Here is a 22,573-nt window from a genome sequence, read left to right as displayed (position 1 = left end):
CCATGTGTCATACTATGCTAGAGAAGTGAGGCATGGTAATGATAATTAGAACTTTTTACAAGGTACTTTCCAATGCATCATTTCATTAAATTTCAAGTAAATTAGGTAGTACATGCAAAAGTTTTTCCTCATTTCACATAATGCTCATGAGCCATGTGTCATATGTTAATAATCTGGATGATATTCAAGGCATTGTAGCATTCATAATATCACTCCAGCTAAGAGTGAATATCCCAAAAGCTATCTGAGCTGGAATGTTTTACCTTAAAATCAATTACGTATATCATGGATGAATAATAAGTAGATTGAGTACCTCTCCAACTCTTCCATAAATATTTAATGTTCAAAATAATCAGGGGAAGAAACTTGTTCAAAAACTCTAATATGTCTTTTGGGCCTTGTACTGTACCCTGTGCTTCTTGCACGTGGTTGGCTCTGTGAATACTAACACTAAACAGCCTTGTTCATAAAGACAACTAATAAGAAAAACAATATTAATTTTAGGAAAAGAAGGCACTTGACACTCATTTGAAATTATTTTAAGCAGGTCATTCTGTGTGATACTTTAATTCCTAGAGATATCATTTCTGTATGATACAAAGTCACTCCATTCCATGTCTGTGTGTGTGTGTGTGTGTGTGTGTGTGTGTGTGTGTGTGCACGTGCGTATGCATGAGAGAGAGAGAGAGAGAGAGAGGGAGGAGAATGGAGAGAGGGAGTGAGAGAGAAAGATTGTGTGTATTATGAGGCTGGGATAAATGTCAGGTAGTTTAGATTTATTTGTTATGTATGGAGGTGTTACTACTAGATTGCATAATATAAATTAGAGATAATAAGTAGAAAATTGTGCAGTAGAAATGAAAGTAAAATTAAAGTCCATAGGTTCAAACACATAGAATAATCTTTTTTCAAATAAACTCATAAGAAATGTATTCATATCTGCTAGCAGCTGATGTAATCTTGCTGTTCTTATTTGAAACATTCATATTTTTATACTAAGAATCATCAGTTTTCATGTCGTAGCAAAATCCTCTGTTAAATTGATCCTCCAGACCTTCCATCACAAATTCTCAAGTGTGTTGATAAATCACCGCTTGGTATTTTGTCATGGTTTTTGTATTTCAATAAGTTATGCAGCATCTGGCCCAAGTTAAAGGCATGTAGTTATTCTACCTAAACAAGTTTTTCAATAGCATTTTATAATATCTTCCTGCATTAGTGGATATGAATTTCGTAAATCCTTCTACCTCTTTTTGTTTTATAATTTCACTTTCCTCTGACCTAATAAAAAAAAAGTTTCATTTGTACACAAAGGGAAGGATAACATAAGTCACTAAAAGAGGATAATTTACATTTTTATTGCTGTTCTGTGCTAATTTCACATGTGTTGAGTAATCCTAAGGGATGTTATGAATGCTATTAATATGCACTGAATATACAATGGACAAACTGTTGTGTGACATTGTTTAATTTTTTTAACATAAATTCAATTTCTCCTTGTGGTGGCCTCTATCCTTTGCTGAGAAAACTATAAACACTGACATGGAATTTTAGACAAAGATAAACTACATGGAGAATTGTGGGCAAGGAAATACCTTCTTAGAAGTTTTAAACACGTGTTACATATTTAGAGTCTTAAGGATGCATTAATTCCTGTTAAATCATGACTCATTATATTTGTTATTTTTTAAAATTAATTTTATGTATTTATTTTTTGGCTGCGTTGGGTCTTCATCATTGCGCACGGGCTTTCTCTAGTTGTGGCGAGCGGGGGCTATTCTTCATTGTGGTGTGTGGGCTTCTTATTGCAGTGGCTTCTCTTGTTACAGAACACGGGCTCTAGGAGCACGGGCTTCGGTGGTTGTGGCATGCAACCTCAGTAGCTGTGGCTCAGGGGCTCTAGAGCACAGGCTTAGTAATTGCGGAGCACAGACTTAGTTGCTCTGCAACAGACATGTGGGATCTTCCCAGACCAGGGCTCGAACCCGTGTCCCCTGCATTGGCAGGCAGATTCTTAACCACTCCGCCACCAGGGAAGTCCCATTACATTTGTTATTTAAGCACAGAAACCAAGGTTGTCAGACTACAGCCTACAGCCCAAATCTGATCCACTGACTGTTTTTGCAAATAAAGTTTTATTCAAACATAACCATGCACATTCATTTATGTTTTATGTGTGGATGCTTTCCTGCTACAAAGGCAGAGTTAAGTTGTTGCTACAGAGAGATCATATGGTCCCCATATTTGCTCTGGCCCTTTAAGAAACATTTTGCCAACAATAATATAAACAAATATAAATATAGATCTGTTTTTAACTGTAAAACTATCCTTAATAATAAAAATTAATCTTTAACATCTGTTACTTACATGCTATACCAGGTGGTTTTGAACAAGTTACAGTAATTAACCTCATTTAGTCCTCATCTTATGAGATAGACACTATTAGTATCCCTACTTCACAAAAGATGAAAAAAACTGAGTCCTAGAGAATTTGGATAGATACCGAAGGTCACACAGCTAGTAAAGGACAGATGCTAAGATGTGAACTGAAGCAATCTAATTCTAAATAGAATCATGTATTTGTGCATCTTATATTCAACCCAAGTATCAGGAAATAAATTAGATTTCGGAATAACAAGTTAAATATAGAATAATCCAATAATTTTATGTTGACTTTTGTAAGCAATCTATCATTAAAAAAGGATTTGTTTCGGAAAGAATTCACCATATTTGTAGATATTTGATTCTGAATTCCTAAATTAAGAATCTTGGAAATATTTTCTTGCATTCTATAGTTTTCATTTTGTTCATTGTTTCCTTTGTTGTACAGAAGCTTTTCAGTCTGATGTAGTCCCACTTACTTATTTGTGCTTTTGTTGCTTATGATTTTGGTGTCAAATCAAAAAATTGGATCTCTGTCAAGATCAATGTCAAGGAGTTTTTTTCCTATGTTTTCTTCTAGGAATCTTACAGTTTCCGGTCTTAAGTTTAAATCTTTAATTCATTTCGAGGTAATTTTTGTGAGAGGTAGAAATTGGGGACAAATTTAATCTTTCTGCATGCAATTATCCAGATTTTTCCAGCACTGTTTATTGAAGAGACTATCCTTTACCCATTGAGTATTCTTGTCTTCCTTGTCAAATATTAGTTAACTGTATATGGGAGGACTTATTTCTGAGTTGAGAAAATAGTCGCAAACCATCTAACAAATAAGGGGTTAATGATCAAAATATATAAGGAAGTCATACAACTCAACAGCAAAAAAAAGAAAAAGAACCTAATTAAAAAATGGAGAGAAGACCTAAATAGACATTTTTTTTTCCAAAGAAGACTTGCATAAGGTCAACAGGTACATAAAATGGTGCTCAACATCACTACGCATCAGGTAAATGCAAATCAGAACCACAATGAGGTATCACCTCACACCTGTTAGAATATTCGGCCATCATCAAAAAGACAAGCGATAAAAAGTGTTGGGAAGGATGTGGAGTAAAATGAACTCTTGTGCACTGATGGTAGGAATATAAATTGATAAACCACTTGGAAAAACAGTTTGGAGGTCTCTCAAAAAATTAAAAATAGAACTACCATATTATCCAGCAATCCAACTTCTGGTATACCTCCAAAGGAGTTAAAAACAGTATCTCAAAGTCATTTCTGTACTCCCATATTCATTGGATGAATGGATAAAGATGTGAATTTTATATATATATATATATAAAATTCAGCCATGAGAAAGAAAGAAATCTTGCTATTTATGACAACATGGGTGGATCTTGAGGGTACTGTGCAAAGTGAAATAAGTCGGACAGAGAAAGACCAATACTGTATGATCTCATTTATATATGGAATCTAGAATAGCCAAACTCACAGAAACAGAGAGTAGAATATTGTGGTTGCCCAGGGCTGGGGGGTATGGGAAATGGGGAGATGTTTGTGAGAGGGTACAAACTCCCACTTATAAATAAGATCTGAGGATCTAATGTACAGCATGATAACTATAGTTAACATTACTGTGTTACATACTTGAAAGTTGCTAAGTGAGTAGATTTTAAATGTTCTCACCAAAAAAAAAAAAGTATGTGAGGTGATGGAGTCATTAACTAACCCTACTGTGGTAATCATTTCACAATATATATGTGTGCCAAATCATCACATTATATACCTTTAACTTACACGGTGCTCTATGTCAATTATATCTCAATAAAGCTGGAAAAATATTTGAAATAATGCCTTAAATTATAATACATGACCGATTACTAAGAACTAGTTAACGCCATGAGTAAACAGTAGAAACAGTAAGGCCAGTATCTAAAGTTGGTAATAAACCTGAAATGCACAGAATTCATCCAAAATACAGATTTTTGTATTATAAATTCACACAGTAACCCAATTCAGTAACCTCAGGACCATGAATTAAATTTGCCTCTAACTGAACTATTTATGAACTTATTTATTCCTGACAGAAATGAAGTCCTTTGGAATATGACTTCTCAATAAAGCAGCACATAAGTGCTATAGAAGTAATTAATTATTTTTTAAAAACTTTATTTTAATTCCTTACCTGGATTAATAATGTCTTCCAGTGAGCATTCCTCCAGACCTTTCCTTTCTTGAATAGAATTGTCCATCACTCCAGCCAAAACTGTCTCTCCAAAGTTTCTGGAGACCAGTTTCCTGTCTCCAGGAATGTATAAATTAGTATAAATAATGGAATGGACTCTAAAATAAGTTCTTAGAAGACGAATATCCTATTTAGTTATGTTGCTGTCGCTATTTCCTTTGATTTTTGTTTTCTGAAAAAAGGTGTCCTTCTGTTTATAACTTTAAAAGAAGTATTCTTTGTTATCCACACTTTCATGATAAACATGACTTTTATTCAGACAGTAGTAAAAAGGAGACACTAAATGTAAGGAACAGTAGTAAAAGGGAAAGACAGAGGTGAAGGAAAGGCAGGCTAACATTACTGAATAGAGATGCAGGTCAATTAGGATTGAATATAAAGTAAGCCATAAAGTTTAGAAACTTTAGTAGAATTTTCCTAAGTTGCTTTCAGATGCAGGGAAGATTTGAAGCACTACATTTCATCTGCATTAGGTGCTGAATCTCTAATATTCAAGTTTTTATCTGGGTAAAGGGGGTGACATCTTTTAACATGTCTGAATTACTGCTTTCTCGCTTGAAAAGTGAGCCGTCATTACATCTGTTCTCTGAAAATCCCAAAGCTGTATAAGGATCAATGATAAAATAAATCGCAGAAAAATTTGAAAATGTAGAGGATTTAGTTTTCTGTATTGTTATTTAGAAGATGGAAGGTGACCGAGGGACTCTTGTACAAATAAATTTGATAATGAAATCAGAAGAAAGAAACAGTGATTTCCAGTAATGGTTTTGCAGACACATGGAGAACCTTAGGTGAGGGTCTTGAACGGACCAGGCTGAAACACAGAAGCATGTTGAGGAGGGAACTGGAACAATTCTGATAATAAATGGGTTAACAGAAGGTCAAATAATCTTCATCTGTGATGAAGCAGGCCGAAATTCACTCACAACTGGATGGAAGGGGTAAACCTTAGACGTGGCAAAGATTCATACATTTTAGTGGAGGAAGGACTTCTAATTAATAATAGATAAAAAGCACCAACAGTCAGTATGCTCTCATGTTAAATTTGTTAAGGATTAGAAAGTGATAACACTTTTTAACCTAAAGTAGACGATTCTTATTAAATACCTTTTCTATATAAATTGGATGGTTCTTGAAATTTTTGACTAATTAGAAATAGAAAGTGGAGATTCAAATAGTCATTTGTCAGATGCATGCAGTCTCTGTAGAGCAGTACTGCTTCATCTGTATACAAGCTGTCTTTCTCTCTCTGTCTCAATGTCTCTTTCTCACTCACCTACACACACACACACACACACACACACACACACACACACACACACACACACACACACACACACACACACACACACACACACACACACACACACACACACACACACACACACCCCCATAATAAGCAACCATGACAGTTGTTTTATTCAACATAGATTGGGAAGGAAATCCATTAGGGACAAAGTCCACAGTGTAATGAAAACTAACAAATTTTCTTTCGCTTTATTTCCAGGCCTCTGGCTTCTAGGGGAAAGGACTCTTACTACCCTAATATTTTTTCAGTTTTAATTTCTTCACTGACTTTAATTACCTTCTCTCAGGCCTATAAATGTATTACTTCTTTCTAAAAGAAAAACAAGAGAAATAAACTTGTTTGCTGAAGGCCTTTACCAAGCTTTCACAGCTGGAGCTATTTCAAATAACAGTATTGCTAGTAATTAAACTAAACATGGAACTCCCACTTCTACTTTCCACAAATTTTAGCCCCAACTCTGTTCCTCAACTCTAAAATTAACCCTTGTTTAATATTTTGATGAGTATCTCATATTTCTTCTCACATCTTGGTTTACTCGAGGGTTTTTTAAATTGCATTCAAGTATGTTCTATGCCTGGGTATATCTGCATCAAGATGCCTATCTTTTTCTAGAGGAAAGATTTCTCATCATCCTGTTTGTAAATCATTAAGCACGTTCATTGCATAATTAAGATGTTATTTCTTTTAAAAGCAAAAACCATTTGAAATCTCATTTATTCAATGTATTTTATTTTATATTTTATACAACAATAAAAGACAATAATGACAATACTACAGTGGATTTTCTAATATAGTATTTTTATTATTCAAATTGAATTATATTACTAAAATGAATTACATGGGTGATTCCTAATGATTTTAAACATGGGAATGTTGTCTCTGCACTTGAAATAAAACAATAATTAAAAGCAAATATAAGTATTAGGAAGCTTGGATAACTTTTCAAAAGCACTTCCTGGAGAGATGGATAGCTATTATCAAATATGTAATTGTGCCTGTTGATAAAAATATAATTTGGGAGTATTATGACATACCGAGATGTTCGCATTTTGATAGGATACTCTAGAAAATACACTAATTACAATAATAACAAAGCTATTGCTGAGATACAGTGAAAGTTCCTAGCACAGTGCCTGGCACAATTAACTTGCTGACAATTAAATAAGGCTATAAAATGTTAAGTTTCTTTTGCCTCTTGCTGAATCAGAAGGTCAGGCAAAAATAGGCCTACATTCTTGATGGACAGCAAACTACTAAAGCTGGACAGAATAGGGTTGCCTTTTATGTGGGGCAAATGATCTCTAGTTCATGATACCCTCTGTGCAGCATTTTTAAAAACCAAACAATATTCTCATTTCCCTGAACTACACACTGCAATTCTATATACTCTCTCCCCCGACACATGTTCTAACCTACACTCATTCCAAACTCGCAATTCTCCAAATACCTTTTTCTTTCCAACATAAACATGTCTTTTGCTCATGCTCTCATTTCACCTGATACAACTCGTCTTCTTTACCTGTAAATTTTTTTTTACTGATTCTTGAAAGAACAGCTCAGTATCCTTGCCTTCATGAAAATTCTCTGACTCATTCAAAGCAAGGTGTTGATTCCTTTTAATTTACCAAGAACAGTTTTGTTTTATATTATTGCATTGTTACACAACTTTAACACCTGTCCTTTCATAGTTACACGAGAGCATGGACCATATATTATTTATCTTTGAATAATCAACACTCAATAAAGTGCCTGACATATATTAATACTCAAATCAATGCACTTTTGTCAAAATTAGTTTCTCACTGAACAGTGAGAAAGATTTGTTTTCTTTTCTTTTTGCATACCACCAGGTGATGTTGTTTAATTCCATTTATTTCTTATTCCATTTGAATTCCTATATTTAGGTGTATTGAGGTCCTATATCTAACTGCTTAAAAGTGAAACAAGTAAGTAATGGCTTAGCTTTGTAACTTTTGTGTCAATAGAGGAATATAATTTTCTTGTCTCATTTTATATTATTACTTGAACATAATAGTAACTGAAGGGTCAATAGTTAGAAAAAGTCAGATTGTGGACAGAACCAGGACTAGAACACAGGCTGCTTCTCATTTATTTCCCTGCCCCTTGTTTTGTACAATGCCACCTCTACCTCTAAATGGATCTATGCATAGCTACAGTGATTCATGTTACAGATGCCAGGGCTCATGAAATATCAGGGAAAATGGCTTACTTTACTGAAAATTGGTTACAAATGCATATTACCAAACAGTTATTTAAAACTAATAACTATATAAAAGCAAGTTAATTTTAATCCAAACTATATCAATATATATATAAATCCTCCTAATAATTTAAATTATGTTTTGAAGCCCTGTTCACAAAAGGATAACTTGAAAAGTGAATAAATCTTTTTCTCATTCATAACAAGTGTTCTAATTTTCTGGTATGTTTAAATCATAGAGATGTTTTCATTATATACGTTTTTCACCTGAATATGAAGATAATGATGTTTACAATGTAAGTAGGATCTGAAATTTTCCACTATTTTTCCAGTGTTGTTGAAATAGTTGGTGCTGAGTAATGCATACTCCCAAATGGTTTTCAGCTGAAGCCAGTGGCAAATTTCCCGTGTCACTGTCTATGAGAAAGTAGTTTTCTAAATTAGTGATACTAAAAAGGGGGTTTCTCTGTTCAAGATGTGTAGGGTTTTAAGGTGATAATATCCACATACTTGGTTTAATTATCCATATATTCAACTAGATAAATAATAAGATAGAAAGAGAGTGAAAGGCAAAGAAGAGAAATAGGAATTTGTATTTTGAAGATTTTCATGTCTCCAATTTTAATGTGGGAAGGATGTAGATAACTAAAATGCAGCTATTAAAAACATTTTATTTTATTTTGTTTTACTTTTTAATTTAATTTTATTTTACTATTTTGTTTTAATTTAATTTAATTTTATTTTATTTTATGTTTACATAGCTCTTAGAAAGTATCCCTCTTACAGCATTTTAGCTAGCTAATTTTATTACATGGCTCAGAGATTATTAGTAACTGGTTTACATTAGTTATTTATCTCTGCATAATAGATTATCTCTAAATTCAATTGCAACTTAAAACAGTAAATATTTATTATCTCAGTTTCTGTGGCTCGGGACTTTGGGAGCAGCTCTTCTGGGTAGGGTGATTCTGTCTCAGGGTCTCTCTGAGGTTTTTTCAGCTGAATCTTCAGTCATCTGAAGACTAGGCTGGGGTTGGTGGATACACACTTCCAAGATGGCACCCGCACCTGGCTGGAGGAGGGCTTAGTTCCCCACCATGGGGACCTCTCCATAGGTCTACTTGAGTGTCCTCAAGTAAAGCAACATACTAGTTGGCTTCCCCCAGAGCAAGTGAGGAAGAGAGAGAGAGCGCAAAGAAGTCTGCAATGTCTTTGTGATCTATCCTCAGAAGTCACATGTTTTCACTTCTGCTTAATTCTATTCATTGAAAATGAGTTACTAAGTTCAGTCCATGCTCTGAGGAAGGAAAACTAACCTCTACTTTTTGAGGGGAGAATGTTAAAGAATTTTTGGACATATTTTAAAAACTACCACACGGATCAAAATTACAGAGGCTCTATAAGGTAAAATAGAACAAAACTTGTTGTTGTACTTCACATGAAGTGCTTTTTTTAACTGAATCATGCTATTGTCTTATTGGGTGGGGCATTTTTTTCACTACATCCTCGATCTTCTTATAATATTAAGAATACCACCTTCCTTATAGATGAGTGGAAATTCCAGAAAATTAATGGTAGAAATTTGGGAAAGGAGAGGAAGGCTTTGGTAAAGGGACATGGATGGTTGGAGAGATGTTCGGTTTATAGTTTGAAGGCAACACTAGATATATGAAATATTGCTAGGATATTTTGGAAATCTGGAAAGAGTGTGTCAGTTTAGAGAAACAGTTCAGATTTGGGAAGACCAGATACCAGTGAGGTACATCTATTTTCATTATTTGCTTTTTCAGTGATAATAGTTAAGGACCAATTTACCTCTCTCTGAATATTAACAATAACCCAGCCAGAAGCCTTATCTGAGTAGTTATTCAATCAGCTGTCCAGACAGATGGCTCTCCTTGACTCTATTCCTTACCTTTGACTCTAGTTTGATAGCACTGCTATTTTCTTTGATGCCAGGCTCCATAATGCAGGAGGCAGTATAGACTAGAGGTCCAAAGCATGAAATTTTAAATAAGATGGCTTAGGTTCAGATCCCAGATTTGACTACTTACTAATTGTGTGCATGCAGGTTGTGAAGTAACTTATCCCCTCTGTTATAATTTGCTCACCTATAAAATGGAAATGATGATGTCAATAATAAAGCCTACCCCATGTAACTGTTGTGAGAGTTAAATGAGATAACGCAGAAAAGGTGATTAGAAGCTTGACACATAGTAAGAATCATGCAGTTATGAAATATTATTTTCACTGACCAAATATCCTGTGACCTGAAGATTTATACACTATTCATTGAAGAAATGTTTAAACTTAAAATAATAATTTCAGCTAAAATTATTCATCAGCTATTATTCATCAGTATTATGAATGATAATAAACATTTTATAAGTTATATTTTATCCTCTCAACAACTCTATTACCTTTATTTATTTAAATGCAGGATTAATATTAGATGACTTTTCTAAGGCCACACAGATTCAAATGGTCAAAGCAGGGTATCTGTGTAAGGAATTGTGATATTATTTAGGGGACCTGCAGATATATCCAGAATATTCTATGAACATAAGAAAAATGTCTTTTAGTAAGGCACTCATATCCAAGTTCCTAGCTCTGTGTCTAATTTTTATCTAACTGCCATGTTGACTAACTAGGGCATTTAGAACAAATGGGAAGCCTTTTGCTGGTTTCCCAGTGTGGTCCCAGTCATATTTTTCCCATTTTTAATTTTTATTACTTTTACCCAGCACATTGCCAAAAATGATTTTAAATGGCTGCTCTGTTTCTTTAGTAGCCATATTAATAAATGAAATGAGAATGAGTTTAACAGAAAATGTTCTGCTGCTAAATATAACCCTATCTATTTCAAAAGGGGAATTAGCTTGAAAATTATTTTTAATAACACTATGAAACATACATTGCCAAAATTTATGACCAATGGAAACATTTTTAAAAAGCATATTTTGATACCCAGTATGTTTTCTTGCCATTGGCTTACATAGTTTATTAGTGTTAAAATAACTGACCTTAATTGTTTTAAAAACTACCATCTCAAAGCAAATAAAATCAATTCTTTCAAAGTCCACTCAGAAACCACACTCTGAGTTGGAGATTTGCTTGCAGAAAATTTTTTTTGGAAAATAGCCATGGTCTCAACACCTAAGGGAGTAGAGGAAGCAGAATTGGGCAGTTGAAGAATGATTCAGTCACAATAAAAGCCTTGGCTAATCCAATGGGGAGCTCTGGAGCTGAGAAGTTCCTCAGGGTTGTTCCAAAATGAGGTAAAGTGACTAGAAGACATTTGTACCCCCAATTGAACCATCACTGGATATGGTCTGCCCCCAGGGAGGGAGGACAACTTTGGATATGGCAGTTCCCTTCATCTGAGAGCAAGTCTCATGAAATAATATCATCTACCTTGCAGAAGAATGAGGGCATCTGGTCAGTTTACCACAGCACATACAAAGAGACCACCATGTTGCACCACTTAGAGCCACTTGCTACACATTATAGATTCATCTCATCTAGAAACAGCTCTTCTAGAATTCTGGTTGATTTTTTTTTTTTTTTTGGAAGGGAAATCTGTAAGAGGAATGTTAGTGGATGATCCATAGACTTAACTTCTGCAGCTGGTCTCCTAAAGGCAGGTGATGCTCATCATCCTTCTTCTCTGCTATCCATTCTAGATTTGATTCAGCATCTACTGCTCTAAATGATTGCCTGGTGCTGTGACCCAGACTCTTATTCCTCAAGGGTCTGCGTCAGTAACATACTCAGACCATGGCTGCTTCACTTATACACATACTAGCAATATTGGACAAGGAAGTAGAAGAATACACCTCCAGGGATAAACCTAGGTACCAAATATAATCTTTCTTAACCTACTGTATAGCAGCAGCTCTACTGCCTCCTCATCATTAGGGCCAGTTATCCCTTCCAGGATGGTGGCTCCTTTTCCTTGCTCTTTGCACAGGAGTCTGGAGTAACCAATAAAGAGTAGTTTAAAACGTTTTGGGAATCTTGCTGTGTCCTCTGGTGACAGTGTTTTCTTTCTGGAAAACAACACCTCTAAATCCACAGAGACCAGCATTGGAAAAAACAGGAAACAAAAAGTGAGTCACTGGGAGTGATGGTAAGCCAGGTTTCATAGACAGGATTTCATGCCCCATGAGCTTCAGCCTCTGGTGTTACACCTGTGAATAAGTTACATTAGATGATAAAAGGAAATTAAGGTTGCAGATGGGATGGAATTAAGATTGCTAATCAGCTAACATTAAAATAGGGAGATTAGCCTTAATTATCCAGATGGGCTCAAAGTAATCACATGGCTTTTAAAACTGGAGAAGGAAAGTAGAATGGTAGGTTAAAGAGATGTGATCATGGAGAATGGGGCACAAAAGATTAGAAGCCTGAGAACAACTTGATGCACCATGGTTGCTTTTGAATATGGGAGAAGAAGGCCACAGGCCAAAGAATGTGGGTGGCCCTTAGAAGTCAAGAACAGACCTAAGCTAACAGCCACAAAAGAAACAGGTTTTTACAACCATAAGAAATTGAATTCTGCGAACTTCCTAAGTAAGCAAGGAAATGGAGTATCCACTGTGACTGGAAAGGAGCACAGTCTGTCAATACCTTAATTTTAGTTCTGCTAGATCCATTCCAGACTGTTGAGCCACAGAATTGTAAGAGCAAATATTTGTGTTCTTTTAAGGTGCTACGTTTGTGGTATTTTGTCATGGCAGTAATAGCATTAACTAATATGCAGGGCTGCTCCAACTTTCACCCCTAAAGTTATTGTATTTGAAATTTTGGGGATACAGACCATGTAATGATCATTGAATTGAATGGCAACCCATGCTGGTGGTGCATGCTAGTAATGTATATTCTTTATCACTGCTCCCAAAGCCACTCTGTTCATGCTCCCATCATATCAGCACTAGGGAAGCTGAAGACTGGGGCTGGCTGAAAACAAATGGCCAAATCATTATGAGTACTTGATTTTTAGTGCCTCCACCATTGTGGAGGCTCCCAAGAAGGCATTAACAGGTGATTCAAAGCTCTTAATTTACTGTCTGCAATTGTAAGTGTATCCACACACCTCTTTCCTAGACCTTCCAGTCTTTCTCCAACAGAGACCAGCCATTTACCACTGTCCATGAATCTGTATTATAAACTTGGACTGTTTCTTTCCACACCTTTCATGAAGTCATTAAAAATGCAAAATATTTACTTCAGATAGTTTTAAATGCTTTCATCATTATTAAAACAATGGGGTTTAATTGACTCAAAATTGAAGCAGTCAATGTATACAGACCAAAATATGTCGCACACATCTGTAGTGTAAAGTACCATCGTATGTATGGACTTTGCTTCATACAGTGGAGTCTGAAATTAGTAATCCAACGAGATCAACCTTTTTTTATTTTTAACAGCAAATTCTTAAATGAGGACGTCTAAAATCATAATGGTTTTCTTTCTTTTGTTGTTGTGATAGTTAAGTATAGTCATCAAGGGCCAAGAATAACAGTTGATAATAGAGTTCCCCTGACCTCAAAATCTAGTCAGTTTCCTTTAAATGAAGGGTTTAGACTAAATAGGCTGTAACTTATGTGGTATTGTAAACTCTCCATCACTTACACCTCTTGCATTCAAGGTTAATATCATTGGAGAAAATTGTTTGAGAGGCAGCACTTTTAGCACCATAGCTCCTGGCAGTTTACAATCTCAAATGTAATAAGCTGGGGAACTGAAATTTATGAGTGCGTATTTGTGGTGTGAGGAAAATGTGGGCAAAAGGTGAGGGTCAAGAAATACAAGGTTATAGGCAGCAAATTAGCCTGAGGAACAGCATCTAGTGTGTCTTTCTCTTTGCTTCTTTTCTCCTAACAGCTGCAACATCCTTTTCAATCAAATATCAGCCACAGTAACTTTCTCTACTGGTTTTAAAAAAAAAAAAAATGTGTCAATATACAGGGCCGATAACATTTTTAGTAGTGGAACTAGATCAGATTTAGTTGAGGAAGCTATAGAGTTGTTTTTCTTGTCCTTTTTTCCTTTAAACTGGTTATATTTCTAGCAAGAAAGCTTTATTGTTACTTGAAAGCCCACAAATATCTTTCTTGGAAGCATAAACTTATCGCTTTCATAAACCCATTAAGAAATGCTTAATCCATAAATTCAATATAATTAAAATCAGCTTTGGAAATTAGTAAAACATAAAACTGGAGAATTTTTATTCCATCAACCAAAAATATGCATGTTTATGAAGTTTTGAATCTACCGAACCACGCAGAATAGAGGATCAATAAATAAATGTTGATTCATTTATGTAAAGTCCTGTTTCTTTGTGGAATGAAATATTCCACAAAAGGAAATTTCCTGTAAACTAATGTTTATATCTTTGGATGCCAATTTTAAACTTATTTGATATTTCCAAAACAAACCCCTATTTGAATAAGTAAATTAAATAGAATTTAATGTTTTCACTGAAGTGCTTTCTCTTTAAAGCAAGCACATTATACTTTTTGAGAAAATGTGTATCTTTTATTCAATAAGGACTTTTTCAGTGGTATTTTGCCTCCCTTCACCTCTACTCTCCCTTCCCTTGTGAATAGTTTGCCCAAGGTTATATAATTTGCAAACAGTAGAGTTCCGGAGTGACATTTGATTCCAAACCCATGTTTTTAAACAATCTGCATCCCAGAGGCCAAGGAAAATTAACCTTTCTATATGTAGTCCTAGAGAGTTATCTACACTGTTACAACCAAAGTTTTTATTAACTTTAAATAAAACAATTATATTTCCCTTTACTATAAATCCAGATGTACCAGAAACAAAGAAACTTGTCTAAATCATTTTAGTTATAATCAACTTTTTTACTGGATTCTATGAATCTAACCTTTCATTCTGTCCTCCACAGTGCAGCTAGAGTAGTAAATCAGTTGCTTATAACTAAAAACCATTTATTTGCTTCCCATTGCTCTGGCAAGGCAGTTCAAGATCTTCAACATGTCTACAGTTCTGCATGATGGGGTCCAGATTTTCTCTGAAGTTCCACCAAAATCATGATATTCCTTCTTGTCTCAGGATTTCATACATGCTATTCTTTCTGCCTGGAAGAGTTTCCAACCTTTCCACCCAGTGCCTTCCTCCTGCTTTCCCATCTCACCAAACTACCTTTACTCTTTGTAATGCCTTCAGTCTTTTTTTAGGATTGCTTCTTTGATCACTCCTCTTTTTAAACTATCTTAATTACCTTTCATATGCCCTCTTAACTCTCTCTACATGCTTTTGAATTAGATATCAAAATTGTTCAACATTTACAAACTTTTAGCATCCCTTTCTCCTCTACACTTAAACTTCAAAAAATAGTCAACTTAATTACTCCCATTTTTGTTTCAGTGTCTAGTAAAATGCTTGGTACATTGTTCATATTATTAACCAGATGAAGAATATAAATGATGTGAGAAATTCTATAGCAATACTGCTTCAAATGCAATCCTCCAGTCTGCATTGTGGTTGTCTTCTGATACACGAAGTCATATCACCTGAGTTTTAATCCCCGCTCAATGGCTCACTAGCTATGTTTGGATGAAACATTGGACAGGTTGCTTAACTTCTCTGCTTTAGTTTTCTCATGGGTAAAATTGAAATAATAGTAGTTCTTATAAGGTTACTGTAAGAATCAATAGTTAATACATCTAAAGCTATTATAATAGATAGTTAAAGCTATTAGAATAGTTAATACATCTAAAGCTACTAGAACAGTGCCAGGCACAGGTTAAGCACACAAAATATTAATTGTTAGTATCAGAATCCTTCTTTGTATGTGGAGAATCTGTTTATACTACCATATCCTGCTAATGTTTTATATTTCTTAATTTTAATTATATTACAATGAATGCACCCATTCTTGACAGTCATAAAAAGTAGAATCTTTACTAATGAAGAATTAAAATATGATTTCTGATAGGACTACTCGCCAAAGTAAAATTATAAGCTGTCAAGGAAATAATATAAGATTTTAGTCATTATTTCCCTAGAACCTAGCTGGTTCTTCTGGTTTGAAGCTGTGAGTTAGTAGCTGATGCTGGTTTTTCTGACTGCAAAGTGATGGAATTGCATAGCCAAAGTGGGCCACAGATAGATATTTAAGAGAGACATTTAAGAAGTTCATATTTAAGAAGTTCAAACAGTTAGTAAAAATAAGAACGGCTTGTGGTAGACATGGGAGCCAAAAAACGTCAAGGAATTAAGAAACCATGAGGTATGAGAAAAAACAAAAATTCAGACCAAATGGGGAAGTTAAAGGGTGAATGTTAGAGACTAGGTGCTGGTGTTTATCTGGAAAGGTTTGTTTTCTGCTGTACATTTGCTAGATTTTTATAAAGTCCCATTTGAATCCTGAATACAGGGGGAAAGTAAAGTGGTCTTTACAAATAAACAAACATTAATTAAAATTTAAGGCAAATAATAATCCATCTGTGTGGTTCCAAGATAATTAGATGATGGATATTGCAGTAGGAAATAAAATTCAAATCTATTCTTTCTCAAAAATGATCTGTCTCAGCAGCTGAAATAATGACCTATGGAGACTCACTAAATAATTTGCTGCAACCAAAGTTCTCTCTGATCTAAACTTTTAGAAAGCATGCTCATCTGGTTTATTAATTGCAACTTCAGGAAAATAAAGGCAAACGTTTACAGTCCCTCTCTCTAACAGTACTTCAAGTGATTACTTCAATATGGCATTTTGTTAGGACAAAAATGTCTGAACTGTGAAGGTCTAAAGACACATCATGGAAATAACTACACATCTTGCTTGCAGGTTGCCCATGCAGCAAGCAGGACCTAGGTAAAATCAATATATACCATAGTGGACAGGCATTGTGTTCACTCTAGGAAATAAGACACCAGAGAGATAAGTGCCATGAGGAGGAAGTTTGAAATAGTAAGGGTACAGTGGAGAACAAGAAATAAGACTTTGAAACTAGGGGATTTAGCCAAGGAAGTGACAGCAGTGAAGTAAATAGTCATTATTATCATTCAAATAATTGACTTCATTATTCAGGGATATTTTTATTGATTTAAGAAAATGTGTTCCTGCTTTAATGACCAGCACTGGATATAAGTTTAATAACAATTGTTATGGCATATAAAAATATAATCAGTGAATTATAAACAATGCACATATTTACTACATTTAAGCCGTATCCAGTCTATGTGTCTATAATTAGCTTGTTAATAGACTAACAAAGCACCTAATGAGAAAATAGTATTTCTCTTTTGCTCCCCAAGGAGCTTCTCCTCTTCTTCTAGTGTATGTTTTCAATTCATGTTATTTCTCTTGTGACTCTGGATTCCTTCCCGAAGATGAAACTCAATCACTGTGGGCGGGAATCCTCCTACTTTGACTATAATGGCTCCAAATCAGCCCAGAAAGCATTGTGCTTCTAGTAACCTAGAATGATGCAGCCAACTGTTTTTATCTAAATCTGTGTATTTTATAAGCTTCAGAATGTAGAAGGATTGTGAATGAGTTTATACTATAACTTCAGAATGTAGAACGATTGTGAATGATCTCACTAGTTTAGATAAGGGGAAAAATAGAAAAGAAAATCTCCAAGACTGAGTAAAACTTCAGTAATTCAATTGAACAAATGTTTATGGGATGCCTTTAATAATTCTTGCCTTTCACTGATGCCGTTGAGCTTTTTGAGCTGAATACTGGTAAAAATCATTCAGTTAACTTTTTCAAACTTCATAGGTAAGTTATAAGATAATTTTAGCTTATGCACACACAAAAATGGGTGAGGAAGGCAGACATACTATTTATACACAATTTCTATTTGAACAATGGCTGTCCTACTTAGAAACTGTTAGGAATTCAATTTTAGGGCAAGTAATAATGGCAAAGTTATAGGGTATTGAGAAATTTTCACAATATACATTATAAGTTGTAGGCATAGTCTTGCATGTACTTATTCTGACCTTAGGAGAACCTCAGACTGCTTCAAATTGCTGAGGATAAATTATGCTCTTTGTATACAACTGGCCAGACAGAAGGCAGGAGAGGGTATTCATCCTTACTCCAGCATAGCAACATTATTTAAAAAACCCTTAATGCTGAGGTTTCAAAGATTTCTTAAGATTGAAGGGTTGGAATCTTAATACTGAAGAGTACACAGAACCTAAAAAGAACTCTGGCAGATAATGAACTTGTATAGATACTTGTCATTTAAGAATAAGAATAAAACAGCATAAGATCTATTTAAATAGCTCAGATTTAAAAGAAGAAAATCTCTAAGAATAGAAAAAATTCTTAGGAAAAATAAGAATAAATTATTTTAAACTGTTCAAACATGCTAGCTGAAATAAATTTATAATCAAACTGGGTAGGCTTTCCCATAAGGAAGTCCATGGAAGAAAGCCTCTCATATTTTGAAGGATGAGTATTTGGGTTGGTCTTAACCGATCTTGGCTTCAAATTCTTTTCCTGTAAAATGATGAAATTGAACTAGATGGCCTCTAAGATTTACGTCTAAAATTCTAGAGATTTCATGACCATCAGTAAGAGAGACTTTGCAAAAGGGAGGTTGAGTAAATTATTCCAAGGGAAATAAAGAAGCAGATCAAAGAGACCACACCTAAAGTAAGACTGTCCAAAATTTAGGTAAAGGATTGTAAATGGAACATTCAAACCCTGATCCTAATCCTTTGCTTGGGGCAAAAGCCACTGTAAACAATTTAGATTCCAGATAAACCCTTTACCTTTTCTTGATTCACTATGAAAATGCCATCTTTCCATCTGTAATTACATTTATTTGTTAGGCTACTTTCCATTAACTATTTACTTGAGGATTTCCTTTTGATTTGTCATTTGATTAATGCTTATTGTTGTGGCCTGTTATTGCTTTCCAATATGAGCAGACATATTGAAATGAGATAACTTTTGAGATAGGTGACCTTAGTCTGAGTGGGAATGATGAGTTGAAAAAGGCTCATGGTAAAAAAATAAATCCTGAAAATCTACTTCCTCAGCATTTCTTTGATACATGCAATTAAACTTTACTTCAAACAATGATTCTCCTGGAATACATATAAGACAGCTATAAGAATAACATTGGTGTGAATAAATGCTTCTTATTCATTTATTCTTGAATAAAAAGAATAAACTATAGGTTAGTTGGCAAGAGTATTTGCTTTACAATTAATTGATCTGGGTTCCTGTCTTGATGAACTGTTTTATGAACTGTTTAGACACATTAGTGAGGTTAAAATTTCATTCAAGGTCTTATCTATAAAATAAAGAGAATACATTTCAAAATATTCTGAAAATCAAAAGAGAAGAAGCAAGCAAAGTACTAAGCATACTGCCTAGAAATTACGAGATAATCAATGCTGGCTAACATACATGAATATCACTATTATTTTGAGGGAGTATTTTTATACACAGATGCTTAATCATTACTGTTGGAAACTTATATGTGCTAATTGTTTCTTTTAACTTGAAGTAAATATTTTCATTCAATCTTAAATTCATTTATTTCAATTTCTTAAAATTAAGACATTCACAACCCCCTGGGCAGCAGGAAGGTGGGGGTAGAATTGACAAGGAGCTCTGTATGATTTCATGTTAACATCTTTATTAAAATATAATTCATAAACCATAAAATTCACACTAGGAAATTGCGTGATTAAATGTTTTTACTGTGCAATCATCACTGCTGTCTTATTATGGAAGATTTTTTCCAGAAAGAAACCCCATACCAATTTCCTATCCCCCTCTCTCCCTACCCCTAGGTAACCACTAATCTACTATCTATAGTCTCTATGTATTTGTCTATTCTGAACATTTCATATGAATTAAATCATACAATATATCTTTTTATGACTAGTTTCTTTCACTTAGCCTAATATTTGCAAATTTGATACATGTTGCAACATGTATCAGTATTTCATTCCTTTTTATGGCTACATAATATTTAATTGTATGGATATACCACATTTGTTTGTTCATTCATCAGTTGGTGGCCATGTGGGTTTTTCTACCTTTGTGGCTATAATGAATAATGCTCCTATAAATATTCCTATACAGATTTTAAACAGATGTTGTTAATTCTCTTGGATATGCACCTAAGAGTGGATTTGCTGGCTCATATGATAACTTTGTTTAACCATTTGAGGAACTGCCACACTGTTTTTCAAAGTGCCTGCACCCTTTAAAAATCCTACCAGCAATGTATGATGGCTCTAATTTATCCACATCCTTACCAAACACTCACTATCACTTATATTTTCTTTTATTTTTTATTGAAGTATAGTGGATGTTTTATATATATTTTTTGTTGTCATTTGTTTGTTTTTAGTTTTTTTTTTTTTAGTTTTTCTAGTGGTGTGAAGTGATATCTTGAGTTTTTTATTTGAATTTCCCTAATGATTATCTTTCCATGTGCTTTGTTTTTTCAGTATATCTTATGAGAAATGTGTATTAATATCCTTAGCACACTTTTAAATTGGGTGATTTGTCTTTTTATTGTATATATTAATATATTCTGCATATAAGTACATATTTTATATATTTATATATTATGCATACAAGTCCCTTAGATATATAACTTGCAAAATTTTTTTTGCAGTTTTGTGGGTTGAACTTTACTTTCTTGGTTATGTTCATTAAAGCACAAAAGGTTGTAATTTTAATGAAGCCAGATTTCTTTTTTTCTTTTGCTGCTTTTGGCTATTTGGTGTTATATCTAAGAATCTGTTAACAAATCTGAGTCATGAAGATTTACCCCTATATTTTTTTCTAATGGTGTTATAATTTTAGCTCTACAATATGGGCAATAATCCATTTTAATTTAACTTTTGCATATCGTGTGAGGAGGGGCTCAAGTGTATTCTTTGGCATCTAGACATCCAGTTGTCCTACCACCATTTATTGAAAAGACTGTTATTTCCTATTGAAATTCTTGCCTCACTGTTAAATCAGTTTACCATAAATGTAAAGGTATACAGTTGACCCTTGAACAATATAGGTTTGAACTGCATGGGGTGACTTATATACAGATTATTTTCAATAAATACATACTACAATACTATATGATATATTATTGGTTGAATCTGTGGAGACAGAACCACAGATATGAAGGGCCAATGATAGTTATCTGGGGATTTTTGACTGCGCAGAGGGTTGGCACCCCTAATGCTTGCATTGTTCAGGGTCAACTGTATAGGGCTTTAAATTATTTTCCCAAAGACCAGGAAATATCTTTTTTTAAAAAATTTCCTTGTTCTTTCTTTTACTCTATAGTTTTAAAATATGTTCTTAAAAATTGCCTTTGGCATTAAAATTAACATATTTTTTCTTCCACTAGTTCAAATCTGCTATTAAACCACTCTAATAAACGTTTTATTTTAATTGTTGTAATTTTAACTCCATAATTCCTAATTTTTAAAACACAGCTTTCATCACTTTATTGATGTTCTCTATAATGGCAAGATATCTTTCTCATTTTTCTTTAATCCTTAGACATGGTTTCCTTTAGTCCTTTGAACATACTTAGAATTGCTGATTTAAAGCCTTTGCCTGGTAAGTCCAACATCTGGGCTTTCTTAGAAACAGTTTCTATTGACTATATATTTTGTCTGGGTATGGGCTATATTTTCTTGTTTCATTGCATTTTCATATGTTTTTGTTGAAAATTGGATTTTAAATAATATAATGTGGCCACTCTGAAAATCAGAGGTTCTTTTTCCTACTCAGGATATTTTTGTTGCAGGTGGCTGTAATTGTTATTTGTTTAATTAATGACTTTCCTGGTCTAATTCTCTGAAAGTCTGCATTCATGTATGGCTACTGAAATCTGTGTTCAATTAGTCTAGTAGTCAGCTATCATTGTACAGATACTTCATTAATTGTCTTGACCTAGTAAGTCTCTCAGGCTTTGCTGAGAAGTCAGTGTCCTGGCGGTAGGTCCTCAATGCTCTAGCAGTTTACATCTCTGCCTTAAGCTTAATGGCCTGCTGGTGCAAAGCCTCAAGGCAATCAGAGGTGAAACATTAGGGCCCTCTCATAGCTTTTCTAGAAATGTCTACAGCTGTGCATTTTCTGTAGCCTTCTAGATTGCCACAAATATGTTGGAGCTTTTCCAAGACCCCTCATTCCCAGTTTTTCCTTTTAAGCATTTTGGTCACCCTCCTGTTAGCCCTAACTCTTGTTGCCACTTCAGTTAGCTATGATGTTAAACAATTTCTGCAGATTATTTTTGACAAATACCTTAGGGATAGAGCTGTTTGCACAGAGAGAGCTCCAAGTCAAGTAAAATAAAGACAAACCCTGAAGTGCAATTATCAGGCTGCTACCAGCTGAATCCAGATGGATCAAATAGTGATAATTCTCTGGGAACAGCGCTCTGGGGAG

This window comes from Tursiops truncatus, chromosome 13 (genome assembly GCF_011762595.2).
Source record: "Tursiops truncatus isolate mTurTru1 chromosome 13, mTurTru1.mat.Y, whole genome shotgun sequence".
NCBI lineage: Eukaryota > Metazoa > Chordata > Mammalia > Artiodactyla > Delphinidae > Tursiops > Tursiops truncatus.
This window is presented reverse-complemented; position numbering follows the sequence as displayed.